This window comes from Ranitomeya imitator, chromosome 1 (genome assembly GCF_032444005.1).
Source record: "Ranitomeya imitator isolate aRanImi1 chromosome 1, aRanImi1.pri, whole genome shotgun sequence".
In the NCBI taxonomy this organism is placed as follows: Eukaryota; Metazoa; Chordata; class Amphibia; order Anura; family Dendrobatidae; genus Ranitomeya; species Ranitomeya imitator.
This window is the reverse complement of record NC_091282.1, coordinates 436,136,605-436,157,857: the sequence shown is the minus strand read 5'-3', so window position 1 is coordinate 436,157,857 and position 21,253 is coordinate 436,136,605. Positions and strand designations below refer to the sequence as shown.

The 21,253-nt window shown below is 43.3% G+C and overlaps 1 protein-coding gene across 1 annotated transcript in view; it reads left to right on the top strand.

Moving 5' to 3' along the window:
- The first annotated feature begins 999 nt into the window (after positions 1–999).
- Positions 1,000–21,253, top strand: part of PIP5K1B (phosphatidylinositol-4-phosphate 5-kinase type 1 beta) — a 200,382-nt gene continuing 180,128 nt past the window's right edge. Inside the window, exon 1 of the mRNA XM_069763733.1 lies at positions 1,000–1,415. The gene's annotated coding sequence lies outside the window, so the exon portion shown is untranslated. The remainder of the gene's footprint in view (positions 1,416–21,253) is intronic.

The window sequence follows — 21,253 nt, the reverse complement described above, 5'->3', positions numbered from 1 at the left end:
TCCAGTAATTATTAAGTAGTCCTGCACGTCGGACTGGAGGAATTTTAGTCAATTCCTCCATACAAAACAGCATCAATTCTTCTCACGTTGATGGGTTTTCTCCCAAGAATTGGTCCGTCCACATTTCTATGAGGTAAAGTGGTAAATTGCAATTACCGCCGTATGTTCCCACCTTATAATAATGTCAGCCCCCCCCCCCTTCCCGCAAATGAAATGGGATAAAGGGGGGTCTCATGGCTATACGGGCCGTTAAGTTTAACTTAATTCTGTTAATGGCTAATGGTCTTTTTATTTTCTCACAGAAGGGGCAGAAATGGTTAATCTTTTTATGGACAATGCTTGGAAAGCTGTGTTAACCAGTCTCAGCTAGTTTGTTTGGCGCCGTTTCTACGGGCTGCGATTGGTGCATTTTGTTTATGGCGGGCTTTTATGCTATATAAAGCTGCACTGTGGTATTTTCTCTTAGAACCAACGTTTTTTCTGTGAAGAGAAGAAAGTTTTCCCCACCCTCCCTCCCTCTGTTAATTCCTTTCTGTCGTAAGTTTTTATTTGAGGGAAAATCGCCCCTTTTCTTGGGTCGGATTGGTCGCTTGGTAAAGTTTAATGATTATTTATTGGATTATTTATTGAATGTTGGAATATTTATTTAATTTATGTTACCCAAAATAAAACTCACGGCCATTTTTCATCCATTGCAATTTGTTTCTGTGTTCTTTACTTATATTCATTTAATCGGTCCTGTAGGGCCATGCCTTTTAGCTCTGAACATGATGCCTTTTATCATTGCAGGAAGAACATCAAGAAATGAGGGTATAGTTAGGTGGATGCCATTTATTAGCTATCAATTATACGCCGAGTTTCAGTAACATCCAGTACTGTGGATGGGGCTCTAGGATTAACCCATGCAAGCACCCAGATTATGCGGCGTTCCCTCCACAGACATGTACAGGTCGTTCTTTTCCCATGCAGCAGTGCTTGCAGCTGTGAGTCACTGCTGGCGGATCGGCCTGTGGCCTTGTGAGCCGCACACAATGTATAATATGGGCTCTGTATGTCTGCAGTACACTGGCTTTCTGTATGAGAATGCAATGCAATAGAAGGAAGCAGTGAAGCAGGGAGGGGGCTTGGGCCAGTCAGGAGGAGCCTGCTGGAGTAGCAGTGCAATTCTGTATGTGTGTATGTGTGTATGTGTGTGAGCCATCAGACAGGCGGGGGCGGCTCAGTGTCACTGCGAATGTAGGCATATTATGTAGTGAACAACACATTGCATGCAGGAACTGCGCGTCTCCGAGACTGGCTCTTATTGCACACAGAAAACTGTCGCATTTTGGTTTTATGTGACAGAAGGGAGGACAGATCATGGATTTGATATGTTGACAGAATCCCAGCACTTAGCGGACCATATCATCAATAAGGTGAGCGCCAAGTTTGGCACATTATTGCCTGGTGATATGCTAATAGTGGGCTTCTTCTTCCCCTCTCCGCTCCTGTCATTTTCACTATGAACATACAATTTCACCTTTTAGAGCATTTGTAGTCGTGCTGGTTATCATTGCAACCTTCATCTCTACCAATCTGACACAATTTGTTTGCTACCTTATGTTGTATGTTGTTATACGTATGTTATGTGGTGTAAACCCTGTTTGCACCTTTTTCATATGTACAGCACCCTGGAATTAATAGCGCTTAGAATTAATATTAATGATAATAGATAGATAGAGAGAGAGAGAGAGATAGACTGTATGTGTGTGTATACATATACAATACTTTAGCTTTGGATAACTAATTCTCTGTGTGCCCTAACTTCATATGTAAGTTTATATTCCAGTGCGTTACTCATTTAGTCCTTAATCTAGAAAACGGCAGTTTACATTTCTTAGTGACATCACATTAGTAACATAGTAACATAGTTAGTAAGGCCGAAAAAAGACATTTGTCCATCCAGTTCAGCCTATATTCCATCATAATAAATACCCAGATCTACGTCCTTCTACAGAACCTAATAATTGTATGATACAATATTGTTCTGCTCCAGGAAGACATCCAGGCCTCTCTTGAACCCCTCGACTGAGTTCGCCATCGAAGATACATGGAAACATGTCACGTTTTACATTTGTGTACCCTTGACATATGAATGCTGAATTTCTCTTTCCTGTTTACCTTCTCATCTCATTCCTCATCCATCTCTTAAAACCCCCCACAGTGGTCTCCTCTTCTCCGTCACCCCCCTTTGCAGGTCCACCTCCTTTGCCTGCCTACCTTGGCACACAGTGTACTGTGCACAAGATGTTTGTCCTTGCGCTAACAATTACTGTATATTGTGCTTGGACTTTGACGTTTTCTGCTGTACGGAAGGTGTGATTTAGTAGATTGTGTGACTGAATCGACTTTTACTCTATGGGTGTGCAGACTTCCAGCAGGATCTAATATATATGCCACAATACTATGTGAGCAGCATCTAAATCTGCAGAAAATGTCTGGATGTCTTGTTTATTTCACACGACAGACACCGACTCTTAGCACATTGTAATGACGGATGTACTGTATAGTGAGACTTGCACTTGAAGCTGAATTGGAAATGTTTTGTCATAAAAATCTGGCCTTATAAGAGTGGAATTATAATGTAGCATCATATTTTCTATCAATGGCCTACAGTATGTGAAGAAATGACATTGATTTCTATAATAAACCTCAATGATGCACCTCAGTGGTTTGTGTGGGCCTCAAGGTTAGGAAGCACCCTTGTACTTCTGCATATCGCACCCATGTGGGTACACAATAGCTCCCTTACCTGCTTCCCAATAAGTTGATTTACCCATGCTTGCTCTGAAATAGTAAAATAAAGGCTAATAATACAGCACATTGTAGATACACAGAGTATTCACGTTATTTCAGATGCATATGTACCAGTTGCAGACTCAGACAGAGGAGGACCCCTGTGCAATATATGGGCTCTTTGCAGTCCAAAACTCATGATAATACATAATTCCAACTGCTCTAGAGGTACAAGCAGGGCCGGACTGGCCATCTGGCAATTCTGGCAAATGCCAGAAGGGCCTGTCTGGTCATGGGCTGCCTTGTCTGCTACGTTGTTAACAGAATTGGTATTCTTAAGATACGCATACTGTTAAGAATTGTGATGGAGCACAAAGTTGCTGACTCCGTCACTTACCCCAACAGGCCATGGAAATCATTAGAAATATTGGTCTTGTAGAAAATCTTCCTTTCCTCCATACAGGGTAATATTAGTAATATATCCCATCTGGTTCATGGGGACGGGGACAACATGGGCCTGTGTAATTTCAAATGCCAGGACGGAATTTCAGCCCCAGTCCATACCTGGGTACAAGTGGGCCCTCTTACTACTTGGGCTCCTGTCCAGCTGCACTTGTTGCACCAATGATATGTCCCCTCGTGATATGTACATTAAGAGTGCACACACTAAGATAATGTCTTTATTTCAAGGTTTGGAATTTTCTTCAATACATTTGCAATAAGTTTTTACAGACTTTGAGATATTTATGCTTGAAGGAGCACACATGTCACTTCACAGCAATACATACTAGCATAGAAGGAACAGCCCTTATTGTTTTTAACTTTCTAGGCCATTTTAGATTACGAAACCCAGAGTTTTACTGTAGAACATAAAGTATGTTGACTGATTTGCTGCCTTCTTCTGGCTGTCCTTCTGGGATAAAGGTTGCTAGCAAGGTTATTATGTCTGTTCACCTGACGCTGAACAGTGTAAGCCTTGAAACTAAAGGTAAGAAGATACATACATGAGTATAAGTGTAAAACCTTCCTTCATTATGCCAAACCTATAAATCCAATATGTTAATCTGTGCACTACGTATTTCAATTACGTAATGTAGAGTATATAGTGTTACCATAGTTCAAAATCCACATATTCATTGCTCACATATAACGTAGCATGCTCAGAGTGCAGTTGTAATTTTATGTGTATTCTAGTAGCAATGCAGTCACGCAACCTACCTGTACATCTATTTCATCTTGCTATCTACTATATAATTCTCTAAGGGTCACTTCCGTCTGTCTGTCTTTCTGTCTGTCTGTTACGGATATTCATTGGTCACGGCCTCTGTCTGTCATGGAAATCCAAGTCGCTGATTGGTCGTGGCAAAACGCCCACAACCATTGCCACGACCAATCAGCGATGGGCAGAGTCCGGCGGCAAAATGGCCGCTCCTTCCTCCCCGCAGTCAGTGCCCGCTCCATACTCCCCTCCAGTCAGCCCTCACACAGGGTTAATGGCAGCATTAATGGACCGTGTTATGCCACGGTGTAGCACAAACCACTAACGCAGCTATTAACCCTGTGTGACCAACTTTTTACTATTGATGATGCGTATGCAGCATCAATAGTAAAAAGATCTAATGTTACAAATATTAATAATAATGAAAAAAAAGGTTATTCTCACCCTCTGACGTGGCGCGCTGTCCTCGGCAGGGCAAGCGGCAGGTTCCGTTGCCAAGGATGCTATGCGAGAAGGACCTTCCATGACGTCACGGTCATGTGACCGCGACATCATCACAGGTCTTGCGCTCATACCAACCCTGGGACCGGAAGCTGCCGCGTGCACCGCACACAGGTGCCAGGACTACAAGGGACCTTCGGAAGGTGAGTATATGTTTATTTTTTATTTTAAGTCTTTTTTAACCACGCATATAATGCCCACATTGCTATATACTACGTGGGCTGTGTTACATACTGCATGGGCTGCGTTATATACTACATGGCTGCTATGTACTACATGGGCAGTGTTATATAGTATGTGGGCAGTGTTATATACTGAGTGAGCTGCGTTATATACTATATAGCTGCTATATACTACGTTGGCAGTGTTATATACTGTGTGGGCAATGTTATATACTGTGTGGGCTGCATTATATACTACATGGCTGCTATATACTACGTGGGCAGTGTTATATACTGTGTGGGCTGTGTTATATACTACATGGCTGCTATATACTACGCGGGCAGTGTTATATACTATGTGGGCAGTGTTATATACTTTTTGGGCTGCGTTATATACTGCATGGCTGCTATATACTACGTGGCGAGTGTTATATACTATGTGGACAATGTTATATACTGCGTTGGCTGTGTTATATACTGTTTGCGCTGTGTTATATACTGCACGGCCACTGTTATATACTGCGCGGCCTGTATTAAGGCATCGGGTATTCAAGAATATGTCGTGGCCCATGCTATATACTATGTGTCTGCTATATACATACATATTCTAGAATACCCGATACGTTAGAGTCGGGCCACCATCTAGTAGTACGGTATATATTTGAGGATAAGTGATTGCCTCCATATTGTCTGAGCACTCATACCATCTGTCTGAGGATGTTTTTGATTAGAGCTGAATCCTACCTGTATGTTAATTTGTAAGTTTAGTCTAAAAGAATAGTTTCACAACTACAAAGATTGCCTTGCTATTGGCCGATGGAGACTCACAATTCAGCCAAACTGTACTAAATATCTTTGTTTTTTTTAAGTAAAGTCTATATAGCAGTAATGTAGTTAACATTTTGTCTATATGATGTCCACATATACGGTTGTATTCGTTTGTTTCCATGCTACACCTCTTATGGTAAGGTCATACACAGGGTTTCCAAGTTGGAAAGTTGTATTTCTACAACAGACTTTTAGTTGAGCTTACTCTGTCTCTGGGTTCTACTTAGTCTCTCACCTTGCCAAATCAGATCTCATATTTTGCACTGATGAGGGGCAATACCCCGAAACACAATGTTTGCAATTGGGATTCTCATTTGGCTTTTATGCTAAGTCATGTTGCAAGGCTTGTTAAAAGGTCGATATTGACTTGTGAGATTTCTACTTCCATTAGATGGCACTTAAGTTCAAGTCCTCTTCCTCTTTGAAGAGACAATTTGCATATTTCTGTCTATGGGTGAAATTCACATGGAAGCTGCTTTTATTAGAGACACTTACTGATTCCGTTTCAATGGATGATTGCCACTATCATGTCAATGTCAACACACCTGTCCCATTGGCAGTAAAAGGAGTCTCTTTGTGGTCTCTTTTTGGTGCTCAATACTCACCCGTATTCGCATGCAAAAACAACTGACCATTCACATAGGATATTTACCTGCAGATCAGTTGCAGATCCAGCTGGAGAAAGCAAATCGACTCTCAGGACCTTGGTGAATCAGCCAGGTTAGTATTCAATGACAGCTAGACTGGAACCGTATACTATCTCCTAACTGTCGACATCTCCAGCTCCTCTTTTGATTGAATGGCTGGCGCAGCATCATTGTTAAGATATGATGCATGCTAGACATTGCGCCATGTTAGCTCTTCAAGAGGGGCCAAGAACACTGACAAGTAAGTGATGGTTAACAGGGTTGCCATCCATTGGCCATGGTATACTAACCAGGCTACTGGTCCAAAGTTCTGAGAGTTAATTCGTTCATCACAAGATCCAGAACATATTAGCGGTATCTACTGCTATTCTTATCTGAATGATCACCACAGAAATCCCAGCAATGCTCTCTAAAGTTAGCTGAATCTGCAACTGACCTGCAGAAAATTATCTATATCCAACTGTAAACGCGTATCATTTATAAAATGGGACAACACACATAAGATAGTTGTCGACCATCTTCCAACTCCCCTATGCACTTGAAACCTTTGCTGAGTGTTCTTCTCTACTAAATGAGGAGAGGAATAGAAGCCTCTGCCAGAAATGATGTGGCAGGTGCTTATCTTCCATGACAAAGGATTTGGAGAGTAAATTTCATTGATCAATCCTTTTCTCCCCTGACATCTGTCTGGAAGACTCAAGAGATCTACATACACACCACAGAATCAACTGGTTCCACAAAACTGAAGGGTTTGTCAAACTTTTATATAATGTGTACGGAGATCTTAATTGAGGTAAATTAAGATTATACCAGCATTCCCCTGAGATGGCTGCTTTCGGAAAAGGCTTCCAGGAGCTGGACATAGATGATCTCCAAGGAATCTGTCTTTAAAAAAAGGGATAGTCTTTTTGAGACAAATTCTTTAATTAGTACTCAACAGATTCATTACCTATCAATTAAACCCGGGAATTCCATTTATTAGGCCTCTACTGATAAATACCATACACCACATTAAATGGTCACTTGACAGGCAGGAAACATGCTAGCTTCAAAGCAGTAGGTAAAGTATAATGAATGAATTATTCTGTTACAAGAGGTATTTTCATCCTTTATTGCTGACAATTTTTTTTTAACAAATCCTGCTGCTTCTGAGTTTTTAGATCCTAATCAGTGTATGGAACTGATCACAATTTTTGCGCTTAAATTTGATGTATTTCTCAATAAAAGTGTAAAAATTTATTAAATTCTTATCATTGTAATTCAGTAATCATAGAAACATTTGACTAGAAGCTCTAAAAACACTGACGTGGTCTCAAAACTTTGAGCCCTAACTGTATATTGTGTTAGGAAGCTCTGCCCAGCAAAACCTGTATAGCAAGATCTGGTGACATTTCTTGGTAGACAAATAGTATGTGTAGATATACAATAAACTGCGATGACCTCCTGTCTGGATAATTTAAGCAGCAGTGGAATAACTGATGTGACATATGTGAAGTGTATAGTTGATATCTGCTGAACAATTTAAGCCTGATCTTAAAAGTCAAGATTGATGTTTTACACTAAAATGTGCAGTTTATGGCTACCTTATATTATTACAGATTAAAGTTTTCATATGTTTACCAAAAGCTTAGAATAAGCTTATAAGTTTTAGGAATAAGACAAAAAAACAATACCTTACTAATCCCCTTGCTATCTTGTGCCATGGTACCCCGCCGGTCCCGTATTCGAGCCTACAGCCTTTATGTTTCAGTTCTGACATGGGCCAATAACTGGCTACATCTGACACCACTGACATAAATAGCAAAGATGGTGATCGCCTGCAGTGGTGACCTGTGTGTGTCAATATGTTATCTCTAGAGAACAGAATACCAAGACCGGTGGGGTGACTCAGGAAGCAACGACACAGGAGCGGCTGAGGATCAGTAACGTGAATATTACTAGTTTTTGCTGAAAAATGTCAAGGGCATGACATTGAGATGTAGACAATCAATGCACAGTTTCATTACTGATAGCGTTTGAAGACAGCATGTCCCATCCCTCAATATAGCATACGTCTATGAATGGATAAATGGCATACTTAATTGTCGTATTTTCATTAATATTATATTGTGGATAATTTTATCACATAAAACATATCCCTATTTGGTATAAAGAACAATCCCTTTTAGGCTGGCAAGGCTGGCAAGGATTAAGGGGACTGTTTCCTTTGGACTAAAGGTACCTTCACACTCAGTGACGCTGCGGCGATACCGACAACGATGTCGATCGCTGCAGCGTCGCTGTTTGGTCGCTGGAGAGCTGTCACACAGACAGCTCTCCAGCGACCAACAATCCCGAGGTCCCCGGGTAACCAGGGTAAACATCGGGTTACTAAGCGCAGGGCCGCGCTTAGTAACCCGATGTTTACCCTGGTTACCAATGTAAAAGTAAAAAAAACAAACACTACATACTTACCTACCGCTGTCTGTCCCCGGCGCTCAGCTTCTCTGCACTCCTCCTGCACTGACTGTGAGCACAGCGGCCGGAAAGCGGTGACGTCACCGCTCTGCTTTCCGGCTGACCGACGCTCACAGCCAGTGCAGGAGGAGTGCAGAGAAGCTGAGCGCCGGGGACAGACAGCGGTAGGTAAGTATGTAGTGTTTGTTTTTTTTACTTTTACGCCGGTAACCAGGGTAAACATCGGGTTACTAAGCGCGGCCCTGCGCTTAGTAACCCGATGTTTACCCTGGTTACCAGTGAAGACATCGCTGGATCGGTGTCACACACGCTGATCCAGCGATGTCTGCAGGGAGTCCAGCGACGAAATAAAGTTCTGGACTTTCCTCAGCGACCAACGATCTCCCAGCAGGGGCCTGATCATTGGTCGCTATCACACAGAACGATTTCCTTAACGATATTGTAGCTACGTCCCAAAAAGCAACAATATCGTTATGTGTGAAGGTACCTTAAGGCTGCTTTCACACTTCCGTCTTCCAAATCAGCACAGGACCCGTCAAGACGTTGAAATGACGGATCTTGTGCAGATTGTGGAAAACGTGTGCACTGGGTACGTCTTTCTGACGGACCGGTCGAGGCTATGTGCATCCATGGTGTATATGTTTTCGCAGCGAAAACGCATACACAACACAAACCAGGTTAAAAAAAATAAAAAATCGCAGAATACTGCAATTTTTTATTTTTTTTATTATTTTTAACATTATATCTTGTTACTATTGCATAGGCAGTATCAATAGTAAAAAGAGAAAGAGAGCGAGGGAGAGAGAATTTCCCTGACGGGAAATTCTTCCACGCATGCTCTCTTTGAAAAGGCGGGAGCTGTCCCGGGATTCCTGCTTTTCACAGGTAGTGACGCATCCTGCGCCCATAGGCTACTATTGTAGCCAGTGACAGGCAGTGCAGGATGCGTCGCTGACCGATTTTCCGACGTGCAGAAAAAACGTTCCTCTGAACGTTTTCTCTGCCCGACGGACTGTTTTTTTATGCAGGATCCAGTGAAAGACGGATGAAACGGATGGCCATCCGTCACAATCTGTCACTAAGGGTACTTTCACACTAGCGTTTTTTGTAAATCCGTCACAATGCGTCGTTTTGCAGAAAAAACGCATCCTGCAAAAGTGCTTGCAGGATGCGTTTTTCCCCCATAGACTTCTATTGGCGACGCATTTGCGACGGATTTGCACACTTCGCATCCGTCTTGCGACAAATGCGTTGTGCTTTGGCGGACCGTCGGGAAAAAAAAACCCTACATGTAACGTTTTTTTCTCCCGACGGACCGCTTTTTCCGACCGCGCATGCGCGGCCGGAACTCCGCCCCCACCTCCCCGCACCTTACAATGGGGCAGCGGATGCGCCGGAAAAATGCATCCGCTGCACCCATTGTGCAAAGCGTTAAACGCTAGCGTCGGAATCTCTCCCCGACGCATTGCGACGGGGAGATTCCGACGCTAGTGTGAAAGAAGCCTAATACAAGTCTATGGGAAAATGCAGGATCCTGCAAATTTTTTTGCAGGATCCTGCATTCTCAAAAAATGATGGATTGTGACGGGAGCTGAAAGACAGAAGTGTGAAAGAGGCCTAAGACTAATTATGTTGATCCAGTAGACCATTACTCAAGCAAGAGATTTTTGGGTTCAGTCTAAATCCATTGTCTCCTTATCACATTCTATTAAATACAAGTCAGATTTTTTTGGCATCAAAGCAAACAATTGTTAGTGTCTCAGCCATTAAGTATAAACAGCTACTATTATTATCCATAGAAAGTGATTTACAGTATCTGATATTGTATTTATATTTGGTTGAATGCTACTCAGGGACGTAATCCTCTGACTTCAACTCCTCAGTTTCCCTGACTCCATGACTCCAACCCAACAGCATGGCCTCACTACTGAGCATGAACATAAAATGCAGCACAGATTAATCTCATCTAAAAGCCAAGATCCTTATAACAGGAACAGAACAGTCATTTATAGGACATTTCATAAGTTTTCCAAATTATTATGAAATACATTACAGCACATCCTGCACTGAACTACTGAACCCAATTTATTACCATATATACTTGTGCATAAGCCAAGTTTTTCAGCACTTTTTTATGCTGAAAATGCCCCCCTCGGCTTATACAGGACTCATTGTCCCTGAAAGACGTCGGGGGAGGGGGAACGGCAGAGCAGCAGGTCACAGAGGCAGGAGCTGGCGGCTGTGGTTGTAACTGTGCCCGCTGCTAAAGAGAAATGAATATTCATTGCGCTGGCTGCGAATATTAATTTCTCTTATAGCGTGCAGTTACAGCCGCAGCTGAATCGCCCCACGGGCTAGGGGTACTCGGTACCAGGTCCTGCGGTTCACAGGGGGATATCACAATGGCTGTGACCCGGTCCGTGGCCCTGGGCACCCATGTAAAAAGGGAAAGGTCTTTAAAGGGATAGAGTTTATGTTCGTGACGCCACCTGTGGTATTCGGTCAGGGTGACCAACGCTGCTTTAACCCCTTAGCGACCGCCGATACGCCTTTTAACGGCGGCCGCTAAGGGTACTTAAACCACAGCGCCGTTAATTAACGGCGCTGTGGAAAAAGTCCATAGCGCCCCCCAGAGGCCGATTTTCTCAGGGGTCTCGGCTGCCGAGGGTAGCCGAGACCCCAGAGAACATGATTCGGGGTTTTTTTAACCCTCCCCGCATTTGCGATCGCCGGTAATTAACCGTTTACCGGCGATCGCAAAAAAAAAAAAAAAAAAAAAAGCGATCTCTTTTTAATTTCTCTGTCCTCCGATGTGATCGCACATCGGAGGACAGAGAAAAGGGGTCCCAGGTGGCCCCCCAATACTCACCTAGCTCCCCCGATGCTCCTCGTGTCTCCCGGTGGGCGCAGCCATCTTCAAAATGGCGGGCCCATGCGCAGTGCGCCCGCCGGCCGGCACCGGGAGAATCTTTGGGGTCTCGGCTGCCGGGGGTAGCCGAGACCCCAAAGAGCATGATCGGGGTCGGTATTACCGACCCCTGTTTTGCGATCGCCGGTAATTAACTTTTTACCGGCGACCGCAAAAAAAAAAAAAAAAGTAAAGTGTAATTCTCTGTCCTCTGATGTGATCGACGCACATCAGAGGACAGAGAAATAGGGGGATTCGGGGACCCTAGCATACTCACCTAGGTCCCTGGATCCTCTTGCTGCTCCTCCTGGCCGCCGGCAGAAGAACATGGCGGACGCATGCCCAGTGCGCCCGCCATCTGTCTCCATCTGCCGGCCGGCAGGAGAACAGCAGTTGGGGCTAAAATTAGGGTTAGGGTTAGGGGTAGGGTTAGGGTTAGGGGTAGGGTTAGGGGTAGGGTTAGGGGTAGGGTTAGGGTTAGGGGTAGGGTTAGGGTTAGGGGTAGGGTTAGGGGTAGGGTTAGGGGTAGGGTTAGGGTTAGGGGTAGGGTTAGGGGTAGGGGTAGGGCTAGGGTTAGGGCTAGGGCTAGGGGTAGGGTTAGGGCTAGGGTTAGGGCTAGGGTTAGGGCTAGGGTTAGGGCTAGGGTTGGGGCTAAATTTAGGGTTGGGGCTAAATTTAGGGTTAGGGTTGGGGCTAAATTTAGGGTTAGGCTTCTTTCACACTTATGTCGGTACGGGGCCGTCGCAATGCGTCGGCCCGACATACCGACGCACGTTGTGAAAATTGTGCACAACGTGGGCAGCAGCTGTAGTTTTTCAACGCATCCGCTGCCCAATCTATGTCCTGGGGAGGAGGGGGCGGAGTTACGGCCACGCATGCGCGGTCAGAAATGGCGGATGCGACGTACAAAAAAACGTTTCATTGAACGTTTTTTTGTGCCGACGCTCCGCCAAAACACAACTGATCCAGTGCACGACGGACGCGACGTGTGGCCATCCGTCACGATCCGTCGGCAATACAAGTCTATGGGCAAAAAACGCATCCTGCGGGCACATTTGCAGGATCCGTTTCTTGTCCAAAACGACGGATTGCGACGGAATGCCAAACGACGCAAGTGTGAAAGTAGCCTTAGGGCTAGGGTTAGGGTTGGGGCTAAAGTTAGGGCTAGGGTTGGGGCTAAAGTTAGGGTTAGAGCTGGGATTAGGGTTAGGGTTTGGATTAGGGTTGGTATTAGGGTTAGGATTGGCATTAGGGTTACGCTTGGGATTAGGGTTAGGTTTGGGATTAGGGTTAAGGTTAGGGTTGTGATTAGGGGTGTATTGGGATTAGGGTTAGGTTTGAGGTTAGGGTTGAGATTAGGATTAGGGGTGTGTTGGATTTAGGGTTTTGATTAGGGTTATGGTTAGGGTTGACATTAGGGTTGTTTTGGGGTAAGGGTTGTGATTATGGTTAGGGTTAGTGATTAGGATTATGGATCAGGTTGGGATTAGGGTTAGGGGTGTGTTGGGGTTAGGGTTGGAGCTAGAATTGGGAGGTTTCCACTGTTTAGGTACATCAGGGGGTCTCCAAACACGACAGCCAATTTTGCGCTCAAAAAGTCAAATGGTGCTCCCTCCCTTCTGAGCTCTGCCGTGCGCCCAAACAGTGGGTTACCCCCACATATGGGGCATCAGCGTACTCGGGATAAATTGGACAACAACTTCTGGGGTCCAATTTCTCTTGTTACCCTTGTGAAAATAAAAACTTGGGGGCTACAAAATCTTTTTTGTGAAAAAAAAAATATTTTTTATTTTCACGACTCTGCATTCTAAACTTCTGTGAAGCAATTGGGCATTTAAAGTTCTCACCACACATCTAGATAAGTTCCTTGGGGGGTCTAGTTTCCAAAATGGGGTCACTTGTGGGGGGTTACTACAGTTTAGGTACATCAGGGGCTCTGCAATCGCAACATAATGCCCACAGACCATTCTATCAAAGTCTGCATTCCAAAAAGGCGCTCCTTCCCTTCCGAGCTCTGCCGTGCGCCCAAACAGTGGTTTACCCCCACATATGGGGCATCAGCGTACTCGGGATAAATTGGACAACAACTTCTGGGGTCCAATTTCTCTTGTTACCCTTGTGAAAATAAAAACTTGGGGGCTACAATATCTTTTTTGTGAAAAAAAAATATTTTTTATTTTCACGACTCTGCATTCGAAACTTCTGTGAAGCACTTGGGCATTCAAAGTTCTCACCACACATCTAGATAAGTTCCTTGGGGGGTCTAGTTTCCAAAATGGGGTCACTTGTGGAGGGTTTCTACTGGTTAGGTACATCAGGGGCTCTGCAAACGCAACATAATACCCGCAGACCATTCTATCAAAGTCTGCATTCCAAAACGGCGCTCCTTCCTTCCGAGCTCTGCCGTGCGCCCAAACAGTGGTTTACCCCCACATATGGGGTACCAGCATACTCAGGACAAATTGGACAACAACTTTTGGGGTCCAATTTCTCTTGTTACCCTAGTGAAAATAAAAACTTGGGGGCTAAAAAATCTTTTTTTTGGAAAAAAAAATATTTTTTATTTTCACGGCTCTGCATTATAAACTTCTGTGAAGCACTTGGGCATTCAAGGTTCTCACCACACATCTAGATAAGTTCCATGGGGGGTCTAGTTTCCAAAATGGGGTCACTTGTGGGGGATTTCTACTGTTTAGGCACATCAGGGGCTCTCCAAACGCGACATGGCGTCCGATCTCAATTCCAGCCAATTCTACATTGAAAAAGTAAAACGGCACTCTTTCTCTTCCAAGCTCTGCGGTGCGCCCAAACAGTGGTTTATCCCCACATATTGGGTATCGATGTACTCAGGAGAAATTGCACAACAACTTTAGTGGTCTAATTTCTCCTGTTACCCTTGTGAAAATAAAAATTTGTGGGCAAAAAGATCATTTTTGTAGAAAAAATGCAATTTTTTTTTTTCACGGCTCTACGTTATAAACTTCTGTGAAGCACATGGGGGTTCAAAGTGCTCGCCACACATCTAGATAAGTTCCTTAAGGGGTCTAGTTTCCAAAATGGTGTCACTTGTGGGGGGTTTCCACTGTTTAGGCACATCAGGGGCTCTCCAAACGCGACATGGCGTCCAATCTCAATTCCAGCCAATTCAACATTGAAAAAGTAAAACGGCACTCCTTCTCTTCTAAGCTCTGCGGTGCGCCCAAACAGTGGTTTACCCCCACATATTGGGTATCAGCGTACTCAGGAGAAATTGCACAACAACTTTTGTAGTCTAATTTCTCCTGTTACCCTTGTGAAAATAAAAATTTGTGGGCAAAAAGATCATTTTTGTAGAAAAAATGCGATTTTTTTTTTTCACGGCTCTACGTTATAAACTTCTGTGAAGCACATGGGGGTTCAAAGTGCTCGCCACACATCTAGATAAGTTCCTTAAGGGGTCTAGTTTCCAAAATGGTGTCACTTGTGGGGGGTTTCCACTGTTTAGGCACATCAGGGGCTCTCCAAACGCGACATGGCGTCCAATCTCAATTCCAGCCAATTCAACATTGAAAAAGTAAAACGGCGCTTCTTCACTTCCAAGCTCTGCGGTGCGCCCAAACAGTGGTTTACCCTCACATATGGGGTATCGACGTATTCAGGAGAAATCGCACAACAACTTTTGTGGTCTAATTTCTCCTGTTACCCTTGTGAAAATAAGAATTTGTGGGCGAAAAGATCATTTTTGTGTAAACAAAAGCGATTTTTTATTTTCACGGCTCTACGTTATAAACTTCTGTGAAGCACTTGGGGGTTCAAAGTGCTCACCACACATCTAGATAAGTTCCTTAAGGGGTCTAGTTTCCAAAATGGTGTCACTTGTGGGGAGTTTCCACTGTTTAGGCACATCAGGGGCTCTCTAAACGTGACATGGCGTCCGATCTCAATTCCAGCCAATTCTGCATTGAAAAAGTCAAACGGCGCTCCTTCACTTCTAAGTTCTGCGGTGCGCCCAAAAAGTTGTTTACCCCCACATATGGGGTATTGGCGTATTCAGGAGAAATTGCATAACAAAATTTATGGTTACATTTCTGTTTTTACACTTGTGGAAATAAAAAAAATGGTTCTGAATTAAGATGTTTGGAAAAAAAAGTTATATGTTCATTTTTTCCTTCCACATTGTTTCAGTTCCTGTGAAGCACGTAAAGGGTTAATAAACTTCTTGAATGTGGTTTTGAGAACCTTGAGGGGTGTAGTTTTTAGAATGGTGTCACACTTCATTATTTTCTATCATATAGACCCCTCAAAATGACTTCAAATGTGATGTGGTCCCTAAAAAAAAATGGTGTTGTAAAAATGAGAAATTGCTGGTCAACTTTTAACCCTTATAACTCCCTAACAAAAAAAAATTTTGTTTCCAAAATTATGCTGATGTAAAGTAGACATGTGGGAAATGTTATTTATTAACTATTTTTCGTGACATATCTCTCTGATTTAAGGGCATAAAAATACAAAGTTTGAAAATTGCAAAATTTTAAAAATTTTCGCAATATTTCTGTTTTTTTCATAAATAATCGCAAGTAATATCAAAGAAATGTTACCACTAACATGAAGTACAATATGTCACGAAAAAACAATCTCAGAATCAGCGGGATCCGTTGAAGCGTTCCAGAGTTACAACCTCGTAAAGTGACAGTGGTCAGAATTGTAAAAATTGGCCTGGTCATTAAGTACCAAATTGGCTCTGTCACTAAGGGGTTAAGGGTTCAGCTGGTGTGATGTTATGGCAGCTAGATGGTATACCTTCCCACAGGTGAAGTATGTCCCCAGGGCTTTCCGATGTGTGGATGATGTGAGGCACAGTGAAGAGCGAGGACACAAGGTTGCAGTCTGTTTACCTTTACTGAAGACTTCAGCATCCACAGTCCAGGGCACCAGATCACAGGGCAGGCAGAGTTCGGTCAGTTTGGAGGCAAGTTCAGAGTCCCCTTGTCCAGGTGGAAATCAGTAGCCTTCCGTTGTGCTGGAGTGGTGTAGTCCCTTACTGCCTATGGCTTCACATAAGGGTCTCACAGATGTGGTGTTTCACTCTCTCTGTCCCCCATATAGGATAGGACAAAACCCGTATGACTGGTGACTTGAGCCTGTTTATAGGGTCTCTTAGATAACCCGGCTCTGTATGTGTCACCGTGCCACCTGGGTGTAGGTGCGGACAGGTAACCTGCAGTTAGCTGTCCTGTCGGTCTCTGAAATAAGGCGTAGAGGTCCTTACTCCCTCTGTTTTCCGGCTACCAGGATGTTGCGCCTAAGAAGGAGACAGCTTGAGCGGGGCTGGTCCCCTTCTGGTATCCTCTCCTTTGCTTCGACTTCCTTCACGCTTGCTGCAATACAATTCTGCCTTTCAATGTCTCTTTCTGGGAGCTGAAGCTCTGAGGACATGCACAGCTCCTTTGACCCTCTGTCCTCCTCAGACTCTGGTCTGGAGCTAACAGAACTCCTGTTTGGAGCTCTGCCAGGAACTGACTATGTCCGGAACTGACTAACTTTCCCTACAGACTACCAGTTATATGCATATATATGGGGAGTGACCTAATAAATAGGAGCAGAAGCTCCCCCTGGTGGTCTGGAGTGTGAAATGTGTTACGTGTTTGCGGTACCTGGATGCAGTTATCCTTTCTTGCCTCCAAATATAGCATCACTCTCCCCGAGAGGAAAGCAATACCACTGCGATGACCCGGACCCTGGGGCGCCGCACAGCCACCGACTTCCAGCACAGCACACATCCTACATACTTTCCCTGTTCGCCCTCGCTGCATCTCATTCCAGCCAGCACCAGAAGCTCTTCTGACTGAGCAATCACGTGTCCCCCGCTTATAGAAGGATGGTTAGCCATGCATACAAGGATGGGAACGGGGAGCCATGCATACAAGGACAGGGATGGGGAGCCATGCAGACAAGGATGGGGATAAGGAGCCATGCATACAAGGATGGGAATAAGAAGCCATGCAGACAAGGATGGGAATAAGGAGCCATGCAGACAAGGATGGGAATAAGAAGCCATGCAGACAAGGATGGGAATAAGGAGCCATGCGGACAAGGATGGGGATAAGGAGCCATGCAGATAAGGATGGGGATAAGGAGCCATGCATACAAGGATGGGAATAAGAAGCCATGCATACAGGGATTGGGAGCCATGCGTACAAGGATGGGGATAAGGAGCCATGCATACAGGGACAGGAAGGCATGCATACAAGGATGGGGATAGGAAGCCATGCATACAGGGATGGGGAGCCATGCATACAATGACAGGGATGGGGAGCCATGCATACAAGGACGGGGATAAAGAGCCATGCATACCAGGATAGGGATGAGGAGACCATACACGCAAAAAGAAGGATGGGGGAACCATGCATACAAGTACAGGGATGGGAAGCCATGCATAACAGGATAGGGATGAGGGGACAATGCGTACCCGGCTTATACTCATCTTATACTCGAGTCAGTAAGTTTTCCCAGTTTTTCATGGCAAATTTTGGTGCCTCGGCTTATACTCAAGTATATATGGTATATATTTTCGGGAGTCGGTCCATTTTATACCAACTCCACCTCCACCAAAATGAACACCGACTCCATGACTCCCGACTCCATAGCCCTAGTTACAGGACCACTTTTGCACAAAAATGTTGTCATTTTTCAAAAAATCTCAATTGATGTATAGGCCACACATATCTGGAAACCCCAAACCCTGCTCATAACGGCAGACGTGTATATATATAATTAATTAAAAAAAGAGGTATAGACTTTAAAAAGGTGTAAATGAAAAGAAGAATTAAGCACAAATCAAAAACAGGTAAACAACATTTTTTGCTGCTGCGGATTTTTCTGCAGAAACCAACAACAGAAATATCCGAAGGGAGCTTTCAATATATTATTATTATTAGATTCATAAGCTAGTGATAGATTTCCTTGTTCCATGCCATTATTTATAATGACAGTTAGTAACACACCCAGAGCATTGTGTGATGTGTAACTTCAGTATCATATGTCTTTGTTGTCGGTCACTGCTTAGCATCCTAACTGCCCATGCCCATTTAATCTCTCCTTGTAGGACAGCGTTAAACACACATTACAAATATCATTTCTCAGCTCCCCTCCTGCCACAGCTGAGTGTCACAGGTCATGGGCACCTGCTTCTTTGCAGTTATTTTACTGCCTGTCATTTTGGAAAACTGCAATATTCTGATTTTGCTGATGTAGAGAAGCGTAATGCCTGCACGGACGTTAATTTCCCACTGCTTTATTTGCAGCTAGCGTTTCCTAGGTACATTACACCGCTGCTAAATATTATTCCATATATTTATTTGGATCTTTTATGCTTTAGGTAAAATGAATTGCTATTTTTTTCAAGGCACAATCTGTTCCAGCTCACGTAATATAGCTGCAGAAATTCCACAGTGAAGGCAACCATAAAAGCACTGTCAACTTGTATTTTGCTCAAGGCATTGAAAGTCTTGATATACTGCTCTGTCAGTGCACACGTGGCTTTAAACATCAGCATTTAACAGAGCTTGTGCTTAGTTTGGCTGCTTCTCCTAAAAGCCTTGCTCAAGAAAATTATACTGAATCAATATTACGTTTCACAGAGTTTTTATATTTTCTTACAAACTCTGAAAGCTATTGCCTCTTAGGGAAATTCTGCTTATGACCGTAGGTCTCTTCGTTTCTGTGCTCCACTGGTTTGGAGACTATGTACTTAACACTTAAAAGTAGAAAATAAAAAAATGACCAATACTAACCCTTTGAATTCCCTCTTCTTCCTGCTCTGATGGTCTATGATCATCCTGTAGTTGTCACTGAATACTGGATGGATCGTCATTACTCCTGTCATTGGCGAGGCCACCAAAATGGTGACACTAAAGTGGTAGGACTTCGGGCATAAGCAATGCTTGCTTATTTATTTAATAACATTCCCTACTCTTTCCCTACTCAAATTGCTTTAATAGATAAAATACAAACACATATACATAGCAGTGTTATCTATGGTTTAATATATTACTGTAATTCAATCTTCTGCAGTATCTTATTGGATAGTTCTTAAAGGGACTCTGTCACCTGAATTTGGAGGGAACAATCTTCAGCCATAGGGGCGGGGTTTTGGGGTGTTTGATTCACCCTTTCCTTACCCGCTGGCTGCATGCTGGCTGCAATATTGGATTGAAGTTCATTCTCTGTCCTCCATAGTACACGCCTGCGCAAGGCAAGATTGCTACTATGGAGGACAGAGAATGGACTTCAATCCAATATTGCAGCCAGCATGCTGCCAGCAGGTAAGGAAAGGGTGAATCAAACACCCGAAAACCCCGCCTCCATGGCTGAAGATTGTTCCCTCCAAATTCAGGTGACAGTGTCCCTTTAAAACTGGTGCAAAGGAAAGGGGATGTCCACAGGAATTTATCAGCTCTTAGGTCTCCTTTTACAGCCCCCTTTTTAAAATAAAAGCTGCAATCTGACTGTTATTGTTAACTACTTCATTTTGAATTAATCTACATTACCAATTTTCCACGTAACAATTTTGAAAGCTCTCCCTCGTTAAAGAAGAAAGACTAAAATGGTGCATGCTGGGAAAGAATGGATATGGCTTGTTGAATATAAAAATTCATGATCCTCTCTTCCCAAAGGTGATTTTCACTACCATACATCCCACTGTAATTCCGAATTTTTCATATTTCTGCATAAATCTGTCCTAAAACTGCATCTAAAGGTATGTTTCCACGTTCAGGAAACGCTGCGTGTTTGACGCTACGTAGAGCCGCAGCGTAAAACACGCAGCGTCCAGATGTTACAGCATAGTGGAGGGGATTTCATGAAATCCCGTCTCCACTATGCATTAAAAGATGCATGCGGCAGACCCGTGGAAACGGACATGTGGGGCGCCTTTTAAGAACGCAGCATGTCCTTACAGGTGACCTGCCAGTGACCTCAGGTGCAGATTTGGTCAGGATTTTACCTGAGTAAAATCCTGACCAAATCCTGATGCAATCCTGAACGTGGACACATACCCTAATTTTCAAAAAAGTGGATAAAAAGAACCAAGTAAGTCAAAAATATTAGACAATATCACATGTCTATGAACCTTTGCTTTCACTTAATCCTTTTTTATTTTTCTCCAAACATATCGCTTTTAATTTAAAGCAAAAAGCTCTATTTTGGTCTCTTCCATTCACAAAACAGTGTTCCAATATCCTTTTGCCTTGTGCAGGTGAACCTTAGCAGACAGGCAGCAATGTTCTTTTGGGAGAGCAGTGACTTCTTCTGGTAAAATGGTATTGAATTTCCTCCATTTGTACACAAAGTGACTGAATTGGTAGAGTTTAAATTCTTTAGAGATTTTTTTTAACCTTTTGTAGTCTAGTCAGCATCAACAATTCTTCTGAAATTGTATATCATGATGAATGTAATTTCATTGACTTAAAAACACCTTACTCTATTTTTCCATGAAAATTACTTGCTAATCTTAAAGGATCACATACTTTTGCTATTCACAGTCTTTTCATGTTGGATTATTTTCCTCATTTAAAAATAACAAATTGTAATATTTTTGACCCATTTGCTTGATTTCTTTTTATCTACGGTACTTTTAAGCGCCTGTGTGAAAGTGTTATGCAATTTTAGGTAAAATGTATGCAGAAATATGGAAAATTCGGAAGCACATTTTAAGCACCACTGTAATTAAAAAGCCTAAAAAAAGTAATGGGGTGTATAATGTAATATAATTTAACAT